Source organism: Theropithecus gelada, chromosome 18 (assembly GCF_003255815.1).
Source record: "Theropithecus gelada isolate Dixy chromosome 18, Tgel_1.0, whole genome shotgun sequence".
Classification (NCBI taxonomy): domain Eukaryota; kingdom Metazoa; phylum Chordata; class Mammalia; order Primates; family Cercopithecidae; genus Theropithecus; species Theropithecus gelada.
Window position 1 is genome coordinate 52,872,732 of NC_037686.1, and position 15,962 is coordinate 52,888,693.

Sequence of the window (15,962 nt, forward strand, 5' to 3'; positions counted from 1 at the left end):
GAGGTTGACTTATCCACAAGGAGAGAAACTTGAGAACTCTTGCTATATTCTAATACTAAGCTTGGCCAAATTGCATTCTGCTCAAGAACGAGTAAACTGAGAAAATTGGATCAAAGCTCATAAAACAGTCTGCAGCCCAAGAGAAGAACATTTCTCTAAGTGTTCAACAGAGCATCTTTCCTGCCAAATGGAATTACTAAATGACAAGGAAAGAAAAACTATTTAAAATACCTGCCTGATGGCCTAATTTGTTTCAGGAAAACATTATTTCTAACAATAAATAGGTCAAGATAAGTAGAGACTCGCTTGTGATCAGAAGAAAATGGAAGGAATCAATAATAGAAGCAATAATAGAAAAGACATATTGCAGGAAATGGAATTATTTACACAATATCTGTATTTTAATAAATTAGCGCTAGAAGAACAATAAAAATAAGTTAGTTTAAGCTTTGTGCAGTGGCACTATTGTAGCTACTGAGGATCCTCCAGGGTGCGATTATTGCTAATTAAAAACATTTCCCAATACCCTGGTGTGATGACTTGCATTAGAGTGGGCATAGGCAATTTTTGACAGTCTCTACAGAGACAGAATTTAAAAAAGAAAAAAGAGGATTCATTTTTAACCATAATGTCCAAATATTGTATTTGATGTATCTTGCACTCTGCCACTTGTCTTCGAGTGCCAAGCTTGGGTGCTTGGGACCACAAGGGAAATGCTGTGGTTAGGAAACGCTTGATTATTAACCAGGTCACCTGTCTCAAGTCCCTGCTTGAGTTTCTGCTTTGTTGGCAAGAGGGAAATCTCCAGATTTTTTTTGGCCTTATTCCTGGGAAATCTCGACATAGAGTCCATTCAAATCTGCCAGCTACTTGTTGTGAACCCTAACCCCTAATCCAGTCCCTCTTAGCTTTGAGGGATCCCACAAAAACCAAGAGAAATAGAAGTTTCCAAAATGAGCCAGTCAAATTAATAATTACCACAAATAATTCCAAAGTGGAGAGAAATGTGTACTTGGGTGAGTCAATGGTCTTCCTCTCTGTCCCACGAAAGAGAAGGTGCCCATACTACGCTGCTGGGATAGGGGAGCCATCAAAGCAAAGAGCCCTGGAGTCTTACTGCCAGTGAATTACACACGTGCAGATCTGTGACCTCTTCTCCTTATGACTGGTGGGGTGAGGGTAGGACCCCAGCAGCCCTATTTCAACAGGAAGCAGGTAGGCACCGATCTTCCTAAGAACCATTAGAATGTCACCCCCAACTGATAATATAGGCAGATTTCCATGGTGGTTTAAGCACTTGAAGGGTAAGTACATATTAAAATGTGCCCCCACAAGATACAGGCCTTTGGAAGCGCTCTGTGTGGATGTACCCTCGCTTTCTAACATCAACTCCTAATTTTCTCTCCTTTTCCTACTCTGCCTTAGAAGTACCAATTCCCATTTCCTGGAATACTCATCTACATAAGAGATGGAGATTCTGGCCATCTTTTTTTTCCCTGTGCCCTGCAAACTCTATCATCTTTGGCTTAGAAAGAATGTTATGGCAGACTTTCTTTGGACCATGCTTCTACTGGTTGTCAAATCAGAGGGCTCTTGTATCATGAGGTGGAAGAATATAGCACCAGTTCCATTCAATTTCCTCTCCCAAGGATGGCATCAGACACTTTTCCCTTTGATTAGGGCAAACACAGCTTATCAACTTGAATATATTAAGTTTCTTTGGTTTAAAGCAAGTGACACCAATCAGGCTTGGAAGAGATGGAAACTGGGCAGCTCTAAGTCACCTTTTGGAAAGAAACTTCTAGATTGTCTCACCTAGATACTTTCACAGAATAAATGATTTCTAACCATTTTCCCTCACCGTTGTGTCACCGCTCGGAGGGTTGAAACCGCCTTTGCAAAAACTGTAACAGGCAATTATTACAGTGAATGAGATCTGACCTTACTCCATCTTGCTTCTAACCTTCATGCTGTCCTTGTTCATTTCTGGGTGGAGGCCGAACTAACTCTGGGATGAACTTAAGTTTATGGTTTAGCTTTGAAACAAAGATGGTAACAGTCCTTTCCCAAAACAAACCCCCTTCCTACCTGGGGACTACACTGCCTTTGCAGGACTAACAAATTAGCTGCAAGATTAGAAATACGGTTTAGGAGTCATGCAGCTGGAGGTTGCAAGATTCTAAACCTCCTCAAATTGCTCCTGGGGATAACATCACTATTGTAAACCCTAATACCAGCACTTGAGACATTTTGCAGACCCTGCATTTGATGGATTAGTTGGTACCACCTAAATTGATAAACTGGCCCCACCCCGCCACCTCCAACCCAGGAAATGACTTTGCAAGAGGACAGCTTCAACTCCCTGTGATTTCATCTCTGACATGACTAATCAGAACTCCCAACTCACTGACCCCCTACCCACCAAATTATCCTTAAAAACTCGGATCCCCGAATGCTCAGGAAGACTGATTTGAGTAATAATAATACTTGGTTCTCCTGCACAGACAGCTCTGCATGAATTACCCTTTCTCTATTGCAATTCTCTGGTCTTGATAAACCAGCTCTGTCTAGGCAACGGGCAAAACAAACCCATTGGATGGTTATAGGGTCCACACCTAGGGTAAGAAAGAGTGATCAATTGGCTGAACTTGGATCATGTGGCTACCGTCAATCTAGGCAGCAAGAGAAAGGATATTGTAGAAAGAGCTCTAAGACCACTTTAGTCTCATAGTGGTAGCTCAAGCCTCTTTGAATATAGAATTTTATCAAGCTTCTGCATGATGAAAAGACTTCAGTCTTCATATAGAAAAATGAAGGGCCTTTGGGAAAGAGTAATGGATGCAGTGTAGCCCTAAATTGTTCTGTACAAGAACAACTACTTTTATTCCAAAGAGAGCACAGCTTATGTTCATCTGAAAATTGTGTGTTGATTGTATTGCATAATATTGATTCTACTTCTTATAAAACATAACTCTTTTTTTATTGTGCTAAAGAAGCTTTCTCCTTCTTCTTGGCTCCTCTTTTATCACAAAGAGCCTCTTTTCGACCCTTTTATGATCATCTCAGATCTCTTGCAAAATTTCTCAGCTCCTAATCCTTTGATGTTCTCACAGGGAGAGAATATAGGAAAAGGACAAGAGTTCCAGTGACCTCCTTTGTCCTCAGAGTGAGGTGATGCTCTGCTTAAGGACTGAACTATTCATGTCAATGGTGTCCTTTTATTGCTTATATGGATGTATGGATTCATTTCTCAACCATCTCAAAGGTTTTCTCTCCTGTGACCTCCAGTAGCCCTCGATCTATACTTGTGGTCTTTCCCACCCATCTTCAGACTACTTTATTCTCTGAATTGTTAATACTTTAGAACCACAGCCAGTCTGATGACAAAGGGCTTTTAAAAAAATGATCAACCTTCCGTGAGACCACATATCATGAATTTAAGTATGAAGAGTAAGCATATAATTTATTGCCCAAATCAGAACACTTGTAAAAGTAAAAGGAAACAATAGAAATCACATTATGTCATTGGCTTTAAACTAGGATTTCTCACAAAATGTTGAATTATTTTTGACTTGTGGATATATACCTTACAAGGTTAAGAAAATTTGATATATCTTTCATGAAACCATAGGTTCTCTCAATTTCTCCTGCACGTTGAACCTTGCCATATCTGATTGTATTCCTCTATTTTTAGTTGCTTTCTACTTCTTGAATCTGGTTTAGATATACATATATTTCAAGCTTGTTATTTTCTTCAGCTTTATCCCTCTATCCCACCCTTCCACATCTGTACTTCCCCATCATTTTAATCCTTCACCTACAAGAGGGTAGATGGAAAGGCGCATTGAAATGTACATGAAAAGGCCGGGCGCAGTGGCTTAAGCCTGTAATCCCAGCACTTTGGGAGGCCGAGTCGGGCGGATCACGAGGTCAGGAGATCGAGACCATCCTGGCTAATACGGTGAAACCCCATCTCTACTAAAAAAAACAAAAAAAACAAAAAAAAAACTAGCCGGGCGTGGTGGTGGGCGCCTGTAGTCCTAGCTACTCGGGAGGCTGAGGCAGGAGAATGGCGTGAACCCGGGAGGCGGAGCTTGCAGTGAGCCGAGATCATGCCACTGCACTCCAGCCTGGGCGACTGACTGAGACTCTGTCTCAAAAAAAAAAAAAAAAAAAAAAGAAATGTACATGAAAAGACATGGGCTGGGCATGGTGGCGCGCACCTGTAATCCATAAACTTTGGTAGGCTACAGTGGGAGAATCATTTGAGGCCAGGAGTTCAAGATCAGCCTGGAAAACAGTGAGACTCTGTCTCTCCAAAAAAATTAAAAATTAGCTCTGTATGTCAATATTCACTTATAGTCTTAGGGTCTTGCGGTTAGGGGAGTGATGAGGTGGGAGAATCACCTGGGCCCAGGAGTTCAAGGCTGTAGTGAGCTACAATGGCACTATTCACTCCACCTTGGGTGACAGAGTGAGACCTAGTCTTAAAAAAAGAAGACACAGATGTATTTAACGGTGAATTTGAGTTATTCAACCTCATTGGCCTCAATTTCTTCATTCGTTAAAGGAGATGACAGTAGTTGCTTAGCCCACCTAGCTATTTAAAATAACAACACACTGCAAAAAAATCATAATCATCATACGCTTCATATTATGGTCATAGCATATCTCATAATAACTCATGTTTGTTGAACATTTAAAATGTTCCAGGGCAGATCTGGTATTTAACCATATGTTAGAGTATAAAACTCATCTACTGATTGGTAGGTAGCCATTGTCCTCTACTTACGTGGCCATCCTTATTCTTTCTCCAGGGACAAGGGGGAGGGATTCTAGACCTCCTCTCTAGTCCAGCAACAAAAGAAGTAATGCCTGGCACCTTAGCAGATCCCTAGCACCCATTCCAATACTACTTCCAGATTGGTTATTGCCAGACAAATCAGTGCCCTCAAAGTCTTGAATTTTTGGCCTCTATTTTTCGGGGGCGGGGGGGTAATTTCCTCTTCCTCCTCTCTTAGAGGGTCGGCCTATATCTTGAACGTGCATTTGGTCTGTCCTTGAAAAGGCCCACTGGGCACTGTGTAGGGACCCTTCTACCTGCCAAACCACCAGGTGGGCCAATGGGGCTCTTGAATGTGGCCCCCACCCTTGAGGGTCCCTAGACCATGGTAGTAGGTCCGGCACCCAGTAGGCAAACATCTGGCGCCTACCTGGCTCTCTGAGGTTGTGGCTGTCTGCTGCTGGCCAGTACTTCCCCTCTTAAGGCTGTCTGTGGGAACTTCATCCCTCATTGGATTTAGTCTGTAGGATCCTGGAGGAGACACCTAGTGAGCTGGTGAGGAGGCCAAATGGAGTCTTTCTCAGACAGGGACAAGGTGCTGCTGGCTCTGCTGACACAGTAGGCATCCCTGTGGCAGGAGTGTCTTCGTCCATTTGTTCTGCTGTAATAAAATACAATCATGAGATGTATAATGTTTTGGTCAACAGTGGACTGCATATGTGACTATAGTCCTATAAGATTATAATGGAACTGAAAAATTCCCATCACGTAGCAATGTCATAGCCGTCATAATGTCATAGTGCAATTACTTTATGTTTTAAAAAATAAATTCAGTGTAGCCTAAGTGTAGAGTGTTTACCAAGTCTACAGTAGTGTGCGGTCATGTCCTAGGCCTTCACCTTTGCTCACCACTCACTCACTGACTCACCCAGAGCAACTTCCAGGCCTGCAAGCTCCATTCGTGGTAAGTGCCCTGTATAGGTGTACTATTTTTTTCTCTTTAATACCTCAGTTTTACTGTATCTTTTCTGTGTTTAGATACGCAAATACTTACCACTGTGATACAGTTGTCTACGGTACTCAGTATAATAAGGTACCGTCCAGGTTTGTAGCCCAGGAGGAATAGGCTTCGCCGTCTAGCCCAGGTGTGTAGTAGGTTACAGCATTTAGGTTTGTGTAAGTGCACGCTGTGATGTTCACACAACAAGGAAATCACCTAACAACCCATTTCTCAGAATGTATCCCCACATTGTCTTTTTTTTTTTCAGACAGAGTCTCACTCTGTTGCCCAGGCTGGAGTGCAGTGGTGCGATCTTGGCTCACTACAACCTCTGCCTCCCATGTTCAAGCGGGTCTTCTGCCTCAGCCTCCTGAGTAGCTGGCATGTGCTGCCAGCCTGGCCAATTGTATTTTTGAATTTTTAGTAGAGACGGGGTTTCGCCATGTTGGCCAGGCTTGTCTTGAACTCCCGACCTCAGGTGACCCACCTGCCTTGGCCTCCCAAAGTGCTGGGCTATCCCCACAGGCATGAACCACTGCATCCAGCCATCCCTACATTGTTAAGTGACATGTGATTGTACCTTAGACAGGTAATTTATGAAGACCACTGTTTTATTTTTCACAGTTCTAGACACTGAGAAGTTCAAGATCAAGGTGTCTGCAGGTGTGGTTGTCTGGGGAGGGCTGCTCTCTGCTTTTGAGATTGTTCCTTGTGGCTGCATGCTATCCCCTTTTTCATCCTCTCCTTAGAGGGATGAATGCTGTGTCCTTTCATGTGGCAGAAGTCAGAGGACAAGAGCGTCAAACACTGTGTGAAGCCCCATGTAACAGGGCCTTCATGCTGTTCATGAGAGAGGAATTTTCACGGCCTAATCACCTCAAATAAAGGCTCCCCTTCTTAATAGTATCACATTGGCCATTAAGTGTCAACAATTTTGGAGGGAACACATTTAAACCATGTGAAGAGGGAGGACAGGGGTAAGTGTGGCCTGTGGGACAACTTAGGGCTGAAAAATAGCCAGGATGTGGGGAGCCTTTCCACCATCTTTTGAAGTGTGATTCCATTCCGTGGCACAAGTCCTTTAAAACACACTGAATGTCTGCTTATACCAACTAATGTTATTAGTAAGTTATCAATAGTAAATTATCAAATATATAATTCCCATACAAATTTCTGTGTTATATAAAGCGAAGTAATTATTTGTGAGATCATTTCCAATAGTAAGCATTATCAGCTCATAAAGCAACCCTTTAGCCCTTTAACTTAGTGTCTAAAGAAACTGATTTTTATGCAACAGAGGAGTTATTAATAAGATTTTAACATACCTGTTATAGTTAGAGCAGTCTCTGGAATATCTCAAGGATGTTAGCATAATTGAAGTGCTGATTTTTTTTTTCATGTCCCTAATTTATTCTTTAGGGGAAACAGGGACTTCAGAACGTTAGGATAGGTATTCTACTAAAAGCATGATTATTGATCACTGTCGCTGAAAATGCACTGTGTTATTAGTAGAAATGCACCTGATTGTGATCTGTTTCTAGTGCTTTCACAACCACTCACTAGTTAGTAACTAGTAAAGTGTGTGACTAGAAAGCAGTGATACTAATATCTTCTCTGCCAGTAAAAAATATTAGAATCTCTCTAAACTCTTTTAGTTCCAACATGTATGATTAGATCACATTGTTGTAACTGGAAAGAAAGTTTTAAATACTAGTGAAGTTTTGACTTAAACTTCTCTACTTGATATTGCTTTTGGTCAACAAGGTGTATAGCAGGCTATTATCTCTGAGACAGACGAAACAATCACCAGTATAATATGAACTCTAAAAGAAGGAAAATGAATATATTCACCAAAGAAATGTTATCTCAATTTAAAAAATTTTCTTTATGTTGAAAAATTTTTGACACAGCTGAGAACCAAAGTCGCTGTGACTTATTTTACACAGAACCATTGCAGTGCTAAAACTTGTTATTATTCCCATAAATTAAATGGCAATGTGTTGTCTGTTAGGTTAAATGTTATGTGCACTTGCATTGTGACTATTCCATGTGATTTTCCTTGCAGCAAATAAACGTAATAGTCACATACTTGCTTATAAATTTTTCTTACTATGACTAATAAAAATTTGGATGTCCAATTGTGAGTGAATTAACATATATATATATATATTTTTTTTTCCCTTGGTTATTTCAACATATATCATACTCTGAATTAACCACTAAAAAATACTTTACCACATAAAATGCAGTACTTACAAAAAGGTAGTACAAGTTGACATGTGCTACCTTCATCAGTCCAAATTTCAAATGGCTGGATATCTACATGCAAAGTAATGAATTTGAACCCTTACTTATATCATTTTCAGAAATTAACTGAGATTGGCTTACAGATCTAAATAATGGAGGTAAAACTCTTAGAAGAAAACAAATAGGAATAAATCACCGTGACCTTGGATTTAGCAGTGGTTTCTTGGGTATGACACCAAAAACATAAGCAACAAAAGAAAAAAAATATATAAATTGGACTCAGAGTATGAAATTTTTGCATCAAAGGACACTACCAAGGAAGTAAAAAAGAATTGGAGAAAATCTTTGCAAGTCGTTTAGCTGATAAGGGTCTAGTATTCAGACCACATAAAGAGTTCCTAGAACTCAATAACAAAGAGAAAATCGAATGCAATAATGGGCTAAGGATTTGAGTACACATTTTCCCAAAGAATATTTACAAATGACCAGGAAACCCATGAAAATACACAAAACATCATTAGTCATTAGGGAAATACAAATCAAAACCACGATGAGATACCTTTTCATACCCACAAGGATGGCTATAATCAGAAAAGGAAAATAAGCATTGGTGAGGACACGGAGTGACTAGAACCCTTGACCATTTCCGGTAGGACTGTAAAATGTGCAGCCACTGTGGGAAACAGTTTGTTGGTTCCTCAAAAAGCTAAACATAGAGTTACTATATAACCCAGCAATTCCACTTCTGGGAATATACCTGAAAGATTGAAAACAGGAGCTAAAAAAATAACTTGTACATGAATGTTCATAGCAATATTGTTCATAATGGCCAAAAGGTGAAAACAGTACAGATATTCATCAACTGATTAAGAGGTAAACAAAATGTGTTCTATCCATAGAATGAAATATTCTTCAGCCATAAAGGAATGAAGTACTGATATACATTACAGCATGAATGAGCTTTGATAGTAATGAACTAAATGAAAACAGCCAGACACAAAAAGCCATATATTGTATGTTTCTATTTATATGAAATATCCAGAACAGGCAAATTCATAATGATATAAAGTAGATTACTGATTGCCAGGGGCTGAGTGTGAGGCTGGAGGGATTGGTGAGTGATTGCTTAATGGGTATAAAGTTTCCTTTTGGAGTGATAAAAATGTTCTGGAAATTAAATAGTGGTGATGGTTACAAAACACTGTGAATATATTGTGTGCCACTGAATTATGTAAACTTTAAGATGATTAAAACAGTGATTTTATGTTTTGTGAATTTCATCGCAAAAAAAAGAAGAAATGAAAGGACTGCTTTAAAAAATAAAGTCTATTTTAAAAGGTTGAGCTGGTCAAGTTAAAAGTTTGCAATTTGAGTTGCAGCTTTAAGTGACCTATGACTTGATTTTTGTGAAAAATTTATCCACAAGTCTCATCTATCCAATTTCTTCTTATTTGGTGTTGTGGTAATCCAGATTTAAATGAATTGAGAAAAGATTATGGAATCCATTGACCGGTAGTGGTATATGAAAAAGTAATTTAATCTTCATATAATTGAATCAAGGAGGCTCAGATATGATGTTTCACTTAGTGAAAATCCCCTCTCACTAAATTATAGTCAGAATTTCCACTGTATTTTCTTGTGAACTTCCTGAAAGCTTTTAGAAGCTATATGATGGTGGTAGTGGTGATGGTGTTGGTGGTGTGTGTATTTTATATTTTTTTAGAAGAATTTTCCCAGGTCTATGTAAGACACCTGAAATTTAACTTTGCCATAGAATTTTCAGATCATTACTGGAAGAATGATGCTACTTCCCATGTTGTTTAAATTATGGAAATGATTACATTCCCTTAAATATAATTCTAATATTAATTTTACCTCATTTATTCTTTGATTAGTCCATTCTCATGCTGCTAATAAAGACATACCCAAGACTGAGTAATTTATAAAGGAAAGAGGTTTAGTTTACTCACAGTTCCGCAGGGCTGGGGAGGCCTCAGAAAACTTACAATTATGGGGGAAGGGGAAGCAAACATGTCCTTCTTTGTAGGGCAGCAGCGAGGAGAAGTGCTGAGCAAAAGGGGGAAAAAACCCCTTATAAGATGATCAGATCTCATGAGAACTCACTATCATGAGAACAGCATAAGGGTAACTGCCCCCATGATTAAATTATCTCCCACCAGGTCCCTCCCATGACATATGGGGATTATGGGAACAATAATGCAAGATGAGATTTGGGTGGGGACACAGTCAAACCATATCAGTTAGGTAATAGGACACATTATACAAATACAAGAGTTGTGAGAAGCCTTACTCCAGAGGACATTCTCCCTCCTGCCATGAGCTCTCATTCATTCAGTTCTCTTCCCCAGATTCTTGAGGACCCTTCTGGAGATCTCAGTGCACGTACAATAAAATAAGTATGTTTACACAAATGACATCTATTACATAACAACTTTCTGAACTTTAAACAAATTTAATATATGTTTTTGTAGGTTGTTACATACCTGCTTTTATAGATCTCACTAAAAAGGGGAAGGAATGGCAGTGTTGTGCTTGAATATTTGTTAAATCTCAAAACATTTAATTTGACTTCAAATATAACTTTTGCTCCTGAATTGTTAAGAACAAAGGTCATTATTCTCTCCCTGTAATGCTGTCTAATATTTTGGCCCTTTTGTTCTGAAACATTTGTGTTTCTGAATAATTTTTGTGTGATTGTAGTTTGAGATTCAGGCTTTGTCTATATAAAGTCAAAATAAGCACTCAGTTAACAAATGCTCTTTTTTCTGTGATGCTAGCTCGGCAGCCCTACCTTTTATTTTAAATGATGGACTTTTATTGCCATTGTGTAGCCCTGACCTTATATATTTGTTCAAACACTTTTCCCAAGTTTTCATCCTTCTAAGTAGACTCTATTTTGCCTTAAACTAATACTCATTTTTGAAAATTTTCATTATAAGTGACATTATTGCTAAAAGAGTCATGCTTTTACTTGGATCCAAATGTTTAATTTTAAGAATATTAGTCAGTAGCCAAAAACCTGTGAAACAGAAAAGTGGCAAAATAATGTGAGCCATTTTTCTCTGAAGAAATTATGCTGAAAGTCAAGGATGACTTAATTTCTTCATAAGGCTCCTAACACACTCTGTAGTTTTATTCACATGTATAAAAAACAAAGGACCAGAATTATACTTTCTAGGAAAAACCTGACAAAATAACAAAATGCATATTAGTATAATAAATTGATATAAATTAGTATTCAAGAGACTGCACTTCTTCAAGGTATAAATTGACTCCCACAAATAAGAGCCAAAGAGTTGTCTTGAGGATCTTTCGTTGATTTACATATTAATCTTCCAGTAACTGAATACAATTTAATTTAGCATCATTTCATTTAAAAACATATGCAAAATGGCATACTTCGTAACTAAATGATTATTTTAAAATGTTTTATTCCAGTTGACATAATTCTATGACATTCTTTTAAATGTAGAGAAATCATTTAGTCTTCGTAAAATGCACCAAATTTCTAACATCATAGTTTAGTTTTTCCCATTTGTTATAGTTATTGCTACTGTGCAGAGTCATGAAAATAAAAACAAAAATGAAAGACATAACTTTAAACAATAGTAATAGTTAACTTTTATTGAGCATTTGTTATGTGCACACTACTGTTCTAAGTGTTTCACAGGTAATGGCTCTTTTGATTCTTGTAGTTACTTTGCTGAAGTCACCATAACACAGCATAAATGAGTGGCTTAAACAACAAAAATTTATTGTCTCACAGGCCTGGAAGATCAAAGTCCAAGATCAAAGTGTCAGCAGGGCTGGTTCCTATGGAGAGATGTGAGGAACAATCTGTTCCGGACCTCTCCCTCACGTCTGGTGGTTTGCTGGAACCTTTAGAATTCCTTGACTTGTAGAAACCTCTTCCTGATCCCCCCTGCCATCTTTATCTGGAATTCTCCCTGTGCACATGTCTGTATCTTAATTTCCTTTTTTATAGGAACATCAATCATATTAACATTAGGGCCCAGCCTACTCCAGTATGACCTCATCTTGTTACATCTATACAACTCTTTTTCTAAATAAGGTAAATTCTGAGGTACTGGGCATTAGGATTTTGGCACATGAATATTGGGCAGATACAACTCCACACATAATAATTGTTAAAGTAAATTAAAATGGAGCTCAGTTCTGAAGGCTCTTGAGCCCACAAAGCCAGTTAGGTAGGCCTCATAAGTGACCTTAACCTTTCTCAATTTGCAAATGTTAGCAAAACTTAAGCTACTTCTCATAAGTGCCTATGTAAAAGAAAAATAAAACTTAAGGATAACCAATCAAAAGTTACCAACTAGCTCATATAAATAGGAATTTTCCAGCAGGGTAGACTAAATAAGGCAACCATGTGACTATAACCAATCCAATATTTTCTTTGCTTTACATCCATGCTCATCCAATAAAAGCCTTCCCCTTGTGTTCCTTTGCAGAGTCCACAACCAAGTTTGGTTTAGTGCTTCCTGATTCATGAGTCACTGTTTGCTCAAACAAACTAAAATTGATTGTGCCTCAGTGTGCCTTTTGACACAATAGTCAACCCAACTCTATAAGACAGTGTCTTAGTTTTTTTGGGTTGCCATAACAAACCATAAACTGGGTGGGTGGCTTATAAACAACAGAAATTTATTTTTCATAGTTATGAATGCTGGAAGTCCAAGATCAAGGAAGATTAGGTGTCTGGTAAGGGTTCACTTTCTGGTTCATAGATGGCACCTTCTTGCTGTGTCCTCACATACTGGAGGGAGCAAGGAAGCTCTCTAGGGTCACTTTTATAAGGGCACTGGTAGATCAAATAAGGTAGCCATGTGACTATAACCAATCGAATTGGTTACAGTCTATCACTTCCCAATACTCACTATCCCCCACCAATATTATCACGCTGGGGGTTGGGATTTCAGCGTGTGAATTTTTTTGGTAGGGGAGGTGCGCAAACATTCAGGCTAAAGCAGGGAGGTATATTTGTTATCTCCAATAATTAGATGGGAAAACTAAGGTAGAGAGAGGCTCAGTCACTTGCCCAAGCTAGAGGAAAAAGCAACAGTGCTGGAATTTGAATACAGGCAGCCTAGCTTCAGAGCCTACAGTGTCTCTATTTTATTATTCTTTTAAAATGCTTCAGGATTTATTTTAATATTTCATACTTCTGCATTACTGCTCAAATGAATTTATTCTGTCTAAGATCAATTTTCCACTTGATCACTGGATTTTTTTTTTTTTTTTTTTACCTCAGAGTCTTTTGGAGTTTACTTTTTACCACTAACTACATGTTCCTCTTAATGCTATCAAAAATTCATGGCAGTCTTGCTTTGCTTATGATCTTGGTAACAATTTATGGCTTTATTTTAGAAGCCTAATTGACTAACATCTAAAATATCAAATCAAGTTGATCTAAATTGAATGAAATGTATGAAGTTGCATCAAACCAGTACTCTGGGTCACATCCTACTTGTGCTGTTCTTGAAGACATTTTGAAAAGAAACAAAGAGCAAACACCATACATCTTCTCTACTCCTCTACTGAATATGTGAATGGGAATTCACATTATTCTTCCAAGAAGGCAAAAGCTGCTGAGACACACTCAACAAACAGGCAGGCCTTTGTGCATGCTGTAGAAATAGACTGCCTTACTCATGCGAGTTTCAATGTAAAAACTGTCAGGGGATTGGATGGTAGAATTGGCAGTTGGTCAAAGGATACAAAATTTCCGTTAAGGGGAAAGAATTCAAGAGACCTATTGTTCCACTATTGTGACTATAGTTAATAACAATGTATTGTATGCTTGGAAATCACTAAGAGAGGAGACTGTAAGAGTTCTCATACACAAAAAACAAAACAAAACAAAAAACCCCAAATGCCCAAAACCTGTCAAAAGTACAGAGGGGAAGTAATTGATGGAGTTGCTGTTTCAAACACCAGCAGAGTATACTAGCTAATGAACAGTGGTTTTGTCAGAAAGGAGGCTACCCCTGCATTCCAAGTTAGAGCTACTGGATACAACCTCCATATTCCAACCTGCAGAAAGCGGGATGGGAAGGGGTTAACACAACCTGGAAGCTGCACAGGTTCCTTTTGCTCATATCTCGTTAGCAAAATCTCTGTCATATGGCTACACCTAGTTGCAAGAGAAGGCAGGAGAATTCTAAGCCGAAAATTTTATTAATAGGAAAGAAGAGAACATGAATATTGACGGGTGAATAGCAGCGTCTACCATAAATATGGTCAAAATAGGCCGTGTGGCGATTCAATCTGACAATAAAGGAGTTCTCTACTTTGAATGGAAAGCAACAGATTCAATCTGTCATTTGTAATGAAACATAGTAAACCTTTCAAGTATACAAAACATTTTTTAAAATTATATAATAAATCTAAGTGCCCATTACTCATCTTTAAAAATTATGGATGCAGCTGGAAACCATCATTCTTAGCAAACTATCACAAGAACAGAAAACCAAACACCGCATGTTCTCACTCATAGGTGGGAACTGAACAGTGAGATCACTTGGACTCAGGAAGGGGAACATCACACACCGGGGCCTATCATGGGGAGGGGGGAGGGGGGAGGGATTGCATTGGGAGTTATACCTGATGTAAATGATGAGTTGATGGGTGCAGCAGACCAACATGGCACAAGTATACATATGTAACAAACCTGCACGTTATGCACATGTACCCTACAACTTAAAGTATAATAATAATAAATAAATTAAAAAAAAAATTATTAGTTCTGACATAAGTTCATCTTTCCCCCACTCAAATATCAGCCCCTTCTCTCCATTGTTTTGGAGCAAGTTCCTGGCATTGTATAATTTTATCCATAAGTAGATAAGTATATATTTCCATAAGACTGGTATATTTTAAAAAACACCATCACAATACTATTGTCATATTTCTAAAATATTAAAGATAATACTTTAATATAATCAAGTATCTATTCAGTGGTCAAATATCCCTGATTCATTTCATAAATGTTTTCTTATTTTTATAGTTATTTGTTCAAATTAGGATCTCAATTAAGTGTGCAATTTGGTGGACATAGCTTACCTTTTAATCTGTAAATTGTGCTTTCTTTTCTCTCAATTTCTTTTGTTGAAAAATGTTATTTGATGTAGAATGTCTTATATTCTGGACTTTTCTGATAGCATTCCTGCAGTGTTTCTCAAGGTATTTCTCCCTCCCTTGTTTCCGTAGATTAGTAGTGTATAATATCTAGTTGTTTCTTCATGCATTATTAGCAGTCATTGGCAATCATTACCTAGATCCATTAGCATTCGATATTGCACAGGACTAATATTCTATTTTTTTTTTTAAATTAGAGACAGGGTCTCACTGTGTCACCCAGGTTAAAGTGCAATGATGTGATGACGGTTCACTACATCCTTGACCTCTTGGGCTGAAATGATAGTTACATCTCTACCTTCCAAGTAGCTGGTCCTACAGCCATATGCCACCATGCCTGGTTAATTTTTTTACTTTTTATAGGGTCAGGGTTTTACTATGTTGCACAGGTTGGTTTCAAACTCCTGAACTCAAGTGATCCTCCTGTCTCGGCCTCCCAAAGTGTTGGGATTATAGGCGTGAGCCACGGTGCCTGGCTTGATAACCTAATTCTATCACTCTTCATTTGTTAGCCATAGTGCTTCTATAAAAATACTTCTCTATGTGTTTATATACTCTATATTTGAAATTTATTTAAAATATATATATATAGTATATATTTAAATAAATACAAATATACATAATTTATATAAATGTATAAATATAAATATATTTATATATTTAAATACATTTTAATTTTATATATTTAAGTATATTAATCTTTTGATTACTCCAAATTATATTCTATATAGAAAAGAGAAAAATTCTTTTTTTTTT

The 15,962-nt window shown here is 38.0% G+C and overlaps 1 non-coding gene across 1 annotated transcript; it reads left to right on the plus strand.

The window, feature by feature from the left end:
• Nucleotides 1-445: 445 nt before the first annotated feature.
• On the plus strand, nucleotides 446-586 carry LOC112611789. Its single transcript, XR_003116751.1, has one exon. It is a non-coding gene; the product is annotated as a U4 spliceosomal RNA (small nuclear RNA).
• Nucleotides 587-15,962: the final 15,376 nt, after the last annotated feature.